The following is a 9,406-nucleotide window of genomic DNA, read 5'->3' as shown; positions in this document are numbered from 1 at the left end:
TTTGTTGACTTCTAGCTCTTTCTTTTCTATTTTGTCTTAGATTAATGAGTTGAGAAGTATTCTTTTTTCTTGAAAAGGCTTACAGATTGACATCATATCTTCATCAGTACTGTGATAAATTTTCTTAGTGAACACATTGGGCTTTGCATTTACTATTTTGATGAATGAGTTTTACTTTGCGTTGAAGTCTGTAATAGATTTCTGGTATGAACTGACTTGATAGACTAATAGAGTATTTAGATTATCTATCTGTTCTTGAGTGAGACTTGTTTTTTTTTTCCTTTAGCTCTGGAACATTTGTGCTAATGTATCTCTGATCTGGTGGTGTATATGAAATTGTCGAGAGCCAAATAAAGAAAATAGCAAGCACTGTAGTAAGACCTTAGTAAATACATCAGGCTATAATTCTGGAAGCCTATATCACACAATATGCCAAGATATCCTTAGATATACAGATGATCTTTCCATTTCCTAACAGAAAAAGACATGATACTTTCTTCTTGAGTTATCAGTTTTTTTCCTTATTTAAAGCAATAATTTACTTTTTAAAATTTGACTTGAACATTTGTAGTACATTTTAAACATAAATTATAGTGTTGTTTGGTTTAAGTAGTTGGAAAAATATTTCCAATTATATTTAACCCTGGAGAACTTATTTCATTGTTAACACTTCTGCGACATAAGAGATCTTTTTCTTTATGCAACTCCTAGTTATCGAACACAGTAGAAAAAGCACCTTAACATGCAGACATGTTCCATCTCTTGTCAGCTTATGAGTTGAAATGATTTTCCTCCTTTGGAATGTCTTTTTTTTTAGGCAGATGAGATTCACAGAAGCACAGAGAGGACACAGGCAATGTCAATAGTCATGACAGGCCTCAGTTACTTTGAGAAAAGCATCAGGAGTGTATTTGGAACCCTCGTACCATGTAAAATTGAGGGTTAAAGGATAAATAAGAAGAAGCATGAGGGAAAGCGTGGATGGGGAGGGCTGGGTGAGTATTGACCAAGATGAATTTTATTCATAAGCTGCTCTGCTGAATGGCATTCCTTTGTATAACTACTTAAAAATAATACAATATTTTTAACTCTAAATAAACACATTTTTACCCAAATGGATAAGGTATAATACATCTAAGTAAAAACATCTGGATTAGCTGGGTACCTGTGGCTTATGCCTGTAATCCTAGCTACTCAGGAGGCTGAGATTTGAAGATCACAGTTCAAAGCCAGCCAGGGCAGGAAAAAGTCCGTGAGATTCAATCTCCAATTAACCATCAGAAAACCAAAAGTGGCACTGTGGCTCACCATGGCAGAGTACTAACCTTGAGCAAAAAAGTTCAGGCCCTGAATTCAAGGCCTGTGACTGATAAAAAAAAATTAGAATTAAAAACAAATAAGCAAACAAACATGCACTTTAAGAGACGGGCTGTCTTAAAGAACACATACCCTCTTGGGCTGAACCAGATTTTACAATAAAATAACCTTCCTGAAATGTATCTAGAGACCCAGCTACTTGAGATGAAAAATGGGAAGACCTAGAGTTTAAGACTATTTCTTCCCCCCCCTCACATTTCTAGCTTCTCCTCTGTCTGTAAGAGTATTCATGATTTCAGACTCAAATGCTAGTCAAAGACAGGAGCAGTGCACGAGTTCTTCCTCCAGCACCCACCACTGTGAAAGCTCTAAGTGCTATAATAAATCTCCTGTTCACCATAGTTGTACTTTTCCAAATGATCCTGACTTGATACATTATGTCCTGTTCTTTAGTCTGAAAGAAATGTCAATAATGAAATGCAAAAAACTTCACAGTTATGTACATAGGATGAACACAAATTTCACTCTGATGAAATAAAACTCTAGCCATTTTTTTTTCCTTAACACGGCTCTCATTAGCATGGCATGGCCTGCTGGGAGCTTTTAGCTAAGAGAAGAGAGAAAGCCAGGACTAGTTTTAGGTGAAACCAGGACACATGAACGAGGAAGAAAAGACTATCCCCATCCAGAAAGAGTTCATCAGCGCAAGCCAGCCAAACACAGCTCTTATCGGAAACAAGCATCTACTGGGCTCCACAAAGGGAGTGGTCCAGGATTAGGCAAGAAGTCGCCTGGCCATTTGGCGACACCGACAGATGCTTTAATTACAGATTAAAGCGGTCCATCTGGTTTAGACGTGGAGAGGGCCCAGAGTCTTTTGTGCCTCTTGCTTGCAAGACTTCAATGGTAGCCACAGCCTATTTACCTTTGAATCCTGGAGTCTAGTCCTGTGTCCAAAAAGGAAAGAGTGATCTTCAGTAGGCAGGAGAGTGGCAAGCAAGAACTGATAATGTTACAGCTTGCTTCCATAAAGACCTATTTTCCCAAGAGCCTGACTTAAAGTGTGTTTCTTAAAGCATAAATTAATTTATATTTTGAATTATTATTTATACTTTAAAAAGTATCAATTATTGATGTTGTAATTTATTAATATAAATTACTATTTGTACGATACAAAGTATAAATAATATAAATGGAATATATGTGTATGTTCACACATATATTTATATAAACACATAGAACATATATCAGTTTTAGAGGCATAATATGAAATTTATATAGAAGAGACAAAACTAAAGACATCAGCAAGGCCTTTTCTAGCTATAAATAGCTATATATAATATTACATACACTTACATACATAAGAGAGAGGAGAGAGACACCCCCACATAATACCTATTTGGAGTTAGAAGAGACCTTGTTATTAATTTAATTCTCCTGTAGGATAGACAAAAAGAAAAATATAATCAAAGCCATGGAATTAGACATGGAGCTGCTACCCGGATAATGTCTTCTTCTTTGTGTGTTGAATCCCTGAAATAAGGAACTCAATGGCAGTTTTGATTCCTGTTTAATAGAATTACTGGTATGTCTCTTTGGTAGCAACATACCTTCTCTGGTGACAAAACCCTCAAAATTCCTGGTGGGGGGCTGAGTAGCAAACATGTATCCATGCCTGGTTGTGTAGTAGAGGTAATAGTTTGATGAACTACTTATGTTTCTAACTCTCGATTCCCAGTTCTATGAATTTGGGCAATAGAACAAACAGCACTCGGTGTTTATGCATGAATTTAGAGCATGGGTCATATCCAGTTAATTATCCCAGCCCCACAGGTGTTATCTTCAGCTGCTTCCTCACCAAGTGTTCCAAGGCTATTCACCTACGGCATTAGACTGTCAGGTAGATGGAAAAATGATGTCAGTGAACTCCATAAGTGTGTGTGTGTTCACTGACACACTCATCTTCTATACAAATGGGTGCTTTGTTCATAGCTGTACTATCCAAAATAAGACGGCAGTGAAGAGGACATGCCATGAATTCCTGACGGTAGGTCGTGTGACAGAAGTCCTGCAGTCAGGAGGAGACGCCCCGCCCAGGATGAGCATCCACGTTCCGCCATGCTGTTCTTCCCTCTTCTGCCATCCTTCCTCAATGGTAGCACTCAGGACAGCAGGTGCGTGGCCCATCCTTGCCAGGAACGCTGTAGGAAGGCTGTTGTTGCCTGCTGATGGATGTTGGGCAAGTACGTCATATTGCTGAGCACATGGATATGTCCAATGTTGCTGTAGCTGCATTGTTGCTCAAACCACTGGCCAAGGGCAAGGCTGGTTACGAAAACAAGGTCAATTGTCATCCATTAAAAATGACCATTTTATGTGCTTGATTATGAGCAACCTCATCTGCTGAGCATTCTTATGTGACGTGAATACCTGCACACTCTCCCCACCCTTCCCAAGGCTTCCCAATGGCTGATTTTGCAGACTTGTCCCAAGTCTCTAATGACCCATAATCTATACCATCAGTCATTGTCTGGGTGATACCTCTGACTGTCTCTCCAAGTGCTTTCAGGATGGGCTCTGATTTCCTCCTTTGTGTCACTTGGACTTGATGATGAGGTGCTAGCCTTTTGTCTTTGTAGACAGAGCATTCACCATGGATGATATCAGCTATGGTACTTGAAAGATTCGTGGTCCATGGTTAAGCATTCATCTTTTTTTTTTTTTTTAACTAGGAGCCTGGTCATAAGCCATTAATAATCCAGAAAGTGCTTCTCAAAGCAACAGCAACAAAACACATGGTTATTGGTAGAGGATCGCAGCTTTGTTCCAAACCCTAAAATTCTGCACTATGCTTGTTCTGGAGATCCTTGCCAAAGGCTCATGTGTCTCAGACAAGTCAAGCTCCCACAGATCCACAGGGTTCCAGCCTGACTCACAGGCCAGTTTGATCGCAGGCTGGACATGCTCCAGGGTCTGTTCTTCTCCTTTTTTTTTTCTGCTCTCAGTTTGTTGACAAAAATTTTGACCTCAGATTCATGGGTAGACCTAGATTTAAAAAACAAACAAACAACTCACCAGCTTATGGAATACCTTGTGGATTCTTTAGAAAACACAGCTAATCAGTTCTTCCTTGATAATGAGATAATACGTTGCTTTCATGATCACTTGGACAGTTTGTGCTTTTGTAATTTTCCATGGTGGGATGTGTGTGTGTGTGTGTGTGTGTGTGTGTGTGTGTGTGTGTGTGTGTGTAGTTTAATACCAGCTACATTTTTACTAAGATTCAGCATAATAAAGAAAGCAGTTTGGTATCCTAGTTGATCAAATAAATTTATTAAATTATTATATGAGCCAATAATAAGTAAATAGACCAAATATATATATATTGTCCAAATAGTTAGAAAAGGTAGATTAAATTCAATCATGTTAATTTAAACATTGATTCCCTTATATACATTATAGATTATGGTATTTTTTTCCCTAAAATAGACTTTCAGAACAAATTCAGATTTACAGAAATGCTGCAAAGATAGCATGAGAGTTCCCATACATCCTAAATACTGTTTTCCTCCTGTGGACAACTCCTATTAGTATGGAAAGCGATTTATTATTCTTAACTTCCTATCTTTCAGCTCTCTTTGTTGGTCATTCAATGTAATATTGCATTTTTGCTGTATCAATACCCACTTTTTATTTAGTCATCATATTTCTTTATGCATATCTGGCTGGGATAGTTTCTCAGAGGTGTTTTTGTTTGTTTTTAATTTGATGACTTTGAAAGTATTGAGACATATTGTTTAGGTATTGGCACATCCTGCCACTGATGACATCTGGCTGATGTGTTTTTCCTTGTTAGAGTGTAGTTATGTGCTTAGGGAAGGGAGACCACAGACACAAAGTGACATTCTCATACAGGTCACATCGAAGTAATATACTGTCAACAAGACTTAGCACTTCATATTCAACTTGATCACCTGACTCAAGTAGACTTTATCAGGTCTCTTCACTCTGAAGTTACTTGACCCATCCCAGTTTCTACATTGGACTCTTAAGAAGGAAAGCAAGCCCACCTGTAAGGTAGGAGGGCTTGTGCCTCTCAGCTGAGATTAGATTATTTACCTAAATTATCTGAGACTTTGCCTCTCCTCCATTTATTTATTTGTTCAATAATTTGTTGAAGCTAGTGTGTATTCATGATGACTTATTTTTCTACTTCCATTTATAATCTAGTATATAGTTTATCATCCAAATTGCTCCAGCTTTGACACTGGGGGCTCTTTTAAGTCGACCTCTGTGTTTATTCAAAGTGCTCTAAAACACCAGGAAGTGGGTACTCAAAACGGAGATGGGGGGTTGGGTCAAGGGGTAAGAGGTGGACAATTAAAGGGAAGAGGGGCAGAATGAAATATATGATCCTCTGATCATATAAAATAATATTTATCAAAATGAGCTCCAGCAAATGGAAACGAGGTGTTTTCTTTGTTGCTGTTTTTGTTTTCTTTTCCTTTTGTCTTGCTTGTCCATTTATCTGTCTTTGGGAGAGCAAGGGAAAGGGGCACAGAGTTGGAGGGACAAAAAGCGAAGAAATCCAGCAGTGGTACTCACTAGGAAATGAACTATACAACTTGTGGTGAGAACCTGTGGGGAAAACTGTGAGAGAGCAAAGGAAGGAGTGTTCAAAGTGAAATGTACTCTATCTGACTTATGTAACTGTAGCCCCTCCATACATCACCTTTATAATGACAATAAAAATACAAAGGAACAAACAAGAAGATGAGGGAATCGCTAGATGGGGACTGATCAAGATGTATCAGATTCATAAACTGCTTTGTGTAAGGGCTGCTCCTTCATATAACCACCTGAAGATAATTTTAGAAAAGTTTATAATCATAAAGGGAAATTAAAAAATAGGAGATATTTTTTCTATACCCACCCTGCCTTTTAGTGACTACAATGATTGGATTCATTGATATAAAATCCCCTAATTGTTGCATCCAGTTAATTGTTGACATCCTAGCCAAAAATAACCCACCCAGCTTTAATAAACCATGATAACTGACCCCCCCCCAACAAACCCAAATGCTATAATCATTGTTTTGTTTTGTTCTGTTTTCCTCACTTTCATTTCAAGATGCTCAGGCTCATCGTCTATGGGTTCTTCCTCAGTGAGAATCAGACTTCTTTTCCAAGGAATTTGGCTATGATGGGATGGTATTAGGTCTCAGGAGTGCTAACTTGGGTGTTCCGCTCACTGCTACTTTAGTATTATTGAGTTCTCTCCACTGATTAAGTAAGAAAATACAGATTCGTATTCTCTCCTGTCTATACATTCTGATCTATATTTCTATATGCAACCAACTATATCTATATTATGCTAGACATGATATCATACTAATATCTTCAACCTAATAAAATTCATGGATCATTAATCCTTCTCATTGACCTTCTTATTTGCCTGTACACATATCCCCGAAAATGAGGAACCTGACCTACTTCTTTGATTATTAATTTATTTACATCTGTTCCAGTGGGGATATGTAGTTGTTTTAAGATGGTTAATACATACTTGTACAGGAAGCAGTTTATCAAGTAGAGCAGAGTCCTTCAGGCCATATATCTTTGCCAGAAACGGATTTAAAAAATTTTTTTAAACAATAATCCTCAAAAGCATAGAGGATTTATTTGTATGTACTTATTGAAAAATGGTATTATGTCTTTAATATGCTTACATACTATTTTTGTATTTTCTTCATTGCTCATTTAAATATCTTGATCATTTCTTACTTGAGCTGTTTATTTCATTGTTGATCTGAATAGTTCTTTGCATACTTTTGATCCCAAGTATTTTATCAGATATCCAGTGAAAATATTTTCTTCCATCCTAAAATGCACCATTTTTGTTATCTCAACATTGTATTTCACAGAGACAATGATTCTAATTTGCTAACATCTAGTTCCTTAATTTTTTCATGGATCCTCCTTTCTAAAAACAGCACCAAACTCAAGACCACTAAACTTTCTTCTAAAAGTTTTATACTTTCTAATTTTCTTTTTTCTTTTTTTTGGGTCTGGTTGTGGGGCCTGAACTCTGGGCCTGGGCGCTGTCCCTCAGCTCTTCAGCTCAAGGCTAGCACTCTACCACTTGAGCTACAGCGCCACTTCCGGCTTTTTTCATTTTGCTTATGTGGTGCTGAGGAATCGAACCCAGGGCCTCAGGTATGCAAGGCAAGCACTCTACCACTGAGTCATCTTCCCAGCCCTATACTTTCTAATTTTCTATTTAGATCTAAGTGATTTGTGTTAATTTTTGTGAAATATATAATGTGTCTATTTTATTCATTTGGCTTATAGATACCCAATTGTTCCAGTTAAATTTATTAAAAGGACATCCATTCTTCATCTTTGCATTTATTTATTTATAAAGTAAGCTTTGGAGTTCTATGTACATGTTCTTGATCTTTGTGCTTCTTTAATATTATATTGGATGTACTTAGATTTTTGCATTTTCACATAAAGTTTAAAACCCATTTGCTGATTTTTAACATATAGATTAATAGGATTTTAAAATTATGTCGAATCTTAGACCAACTTGAGAAAGATTGGCACATTATTACTATTAGGTTTACCAATCCATGAACGTTATATTTTTCTCCATTTCTTTAGATCTTTGCGGACATTCTGTTTGTTTTAGTTGCAAGCAGACAGCATATCCAGGAAGAGGAACTGAGTCAGGCCAAGAGGTCTCTGATATTATCTGGGTAGAGTTGGGGTTGTGTTTAATGTTCACTGTAGTTGTAGCTTTCAGAGCTTCCAAATTCCTGTAGCATCTTTCCTTTGATTCTCCTGGGCTTCTCCATCATTGATAGACTCTGTGTTTTGGCACCCGGCTCTGGAGTCCACTGCTGTTATAATGCAGACCTGTGGTGGTTGTGGAAGGACTGCAGGAGAGGAAACCCTCTACAATCCTATGATTAAGTCTCAGTATTTTAGTGAGTCTGACATCTTGAGCTGCAATTCTCACAAGTGTCTCACAGCTTCTCCCTCTTTAGGTGGGTTAGGAAAGCTCGAGAGGGCTGAGTCAGAGAAATGACCTTCCACGTGGATGCAGACTCCCGTAAAGGCTTTTCTTCTGGAAAGTAGGCCTTCTTGTGGAAAGGCCTTAGGAATATTTCACAAGGTTTATTCTTGCCTGACATCTTTCTTGCATATTCACAGTGAGAGCCTTGTGTGTTTCCTGCAAGTAAATCCCAGGAAAATAAGACTGTGACCCCCAGGAGCTTGTCTGTTTCATGCCAGTCTACATTCAGCTTCCAAAAACTCATCACAGCCGCCACCATGTAAGTGTTCCTCTCAGTTTATGGTTCTCAAAATGGCTCCTAATCAGGGTAAGCAGGTATTCATTGTAATTGCTGGGAGCTGCTTCTTTCTTTCTTTTTTTTTTTTTTGGGTCCGGTCATGGGGCCTGAACTCTAGGCCTGAGCACTGTCCCTCAGCACTTCAGCTCAAGGCTAGCGCTCTACCACTTGAGCCATAACACCACTTCTGGCTTTTTTTTGCTTTTTGCTTATGTGGTGCTGAGGAATCGAACCCAGGGCCTCAGGCATGCAAGGCAAGCGCTCTACCACTGAGCCACCTTCCCAGCCCCTGCTTATTTCTTTAGATAGGTAGCAGTGGTTGGTCATGAAACCAGTCTTACGTGCCTAGAAAAAGTCACTTGTTTTGTTTGTATTTTGCTTTCTGAAGGGAAGGACAACTTTCACGACCTTTGACTGCCATAGGTGAGACAAGAAGTCTTAGTCATAAAGGTTTAATCATGCCTTTTTTTGTTCCCTTTAATGTTACAAAGTAATACTGAGAAGGTAGGTTTGTTTGTTCCCTAAGGAACATATTCCTTACCTATGAAATTAGAACCTATATATAACATACATATTTTTTAAGTGTTTACTTGGCTTCAGGCTTTCGTGAAAAGTAGAGGCACTACTTCCCTACCCCCCCATCCCCCCGCCCCCAATATGGTATGTTTAGCCATTGGCTTTCTTTAAGCCAAAGTACCTCTATCCAGGATGTTTCCCAAGTGGTTAAATATGTC

Source organism: Dipodomys spectabilis, unplaced genomic scaffold (assembly GCF_019054845.1).
Source record: "Dipodomys spectabilis isolate Male_0828 unplaced genomic scaffold, ASM1905484v1 ptg000229l, whole genome shotgun sequence".
Classification (NCBI taxonomy): Eukaryota; Metazoa; Chordata; class Mammalia; order Rodentia; family Heteromyidae; genus Dipodomys; species Dipodomys spectabilis.
The sequence above is the reverse complement of the archived record's forward strand: the minus strand, read 5'-3'. Positions refer to the sequence as shown.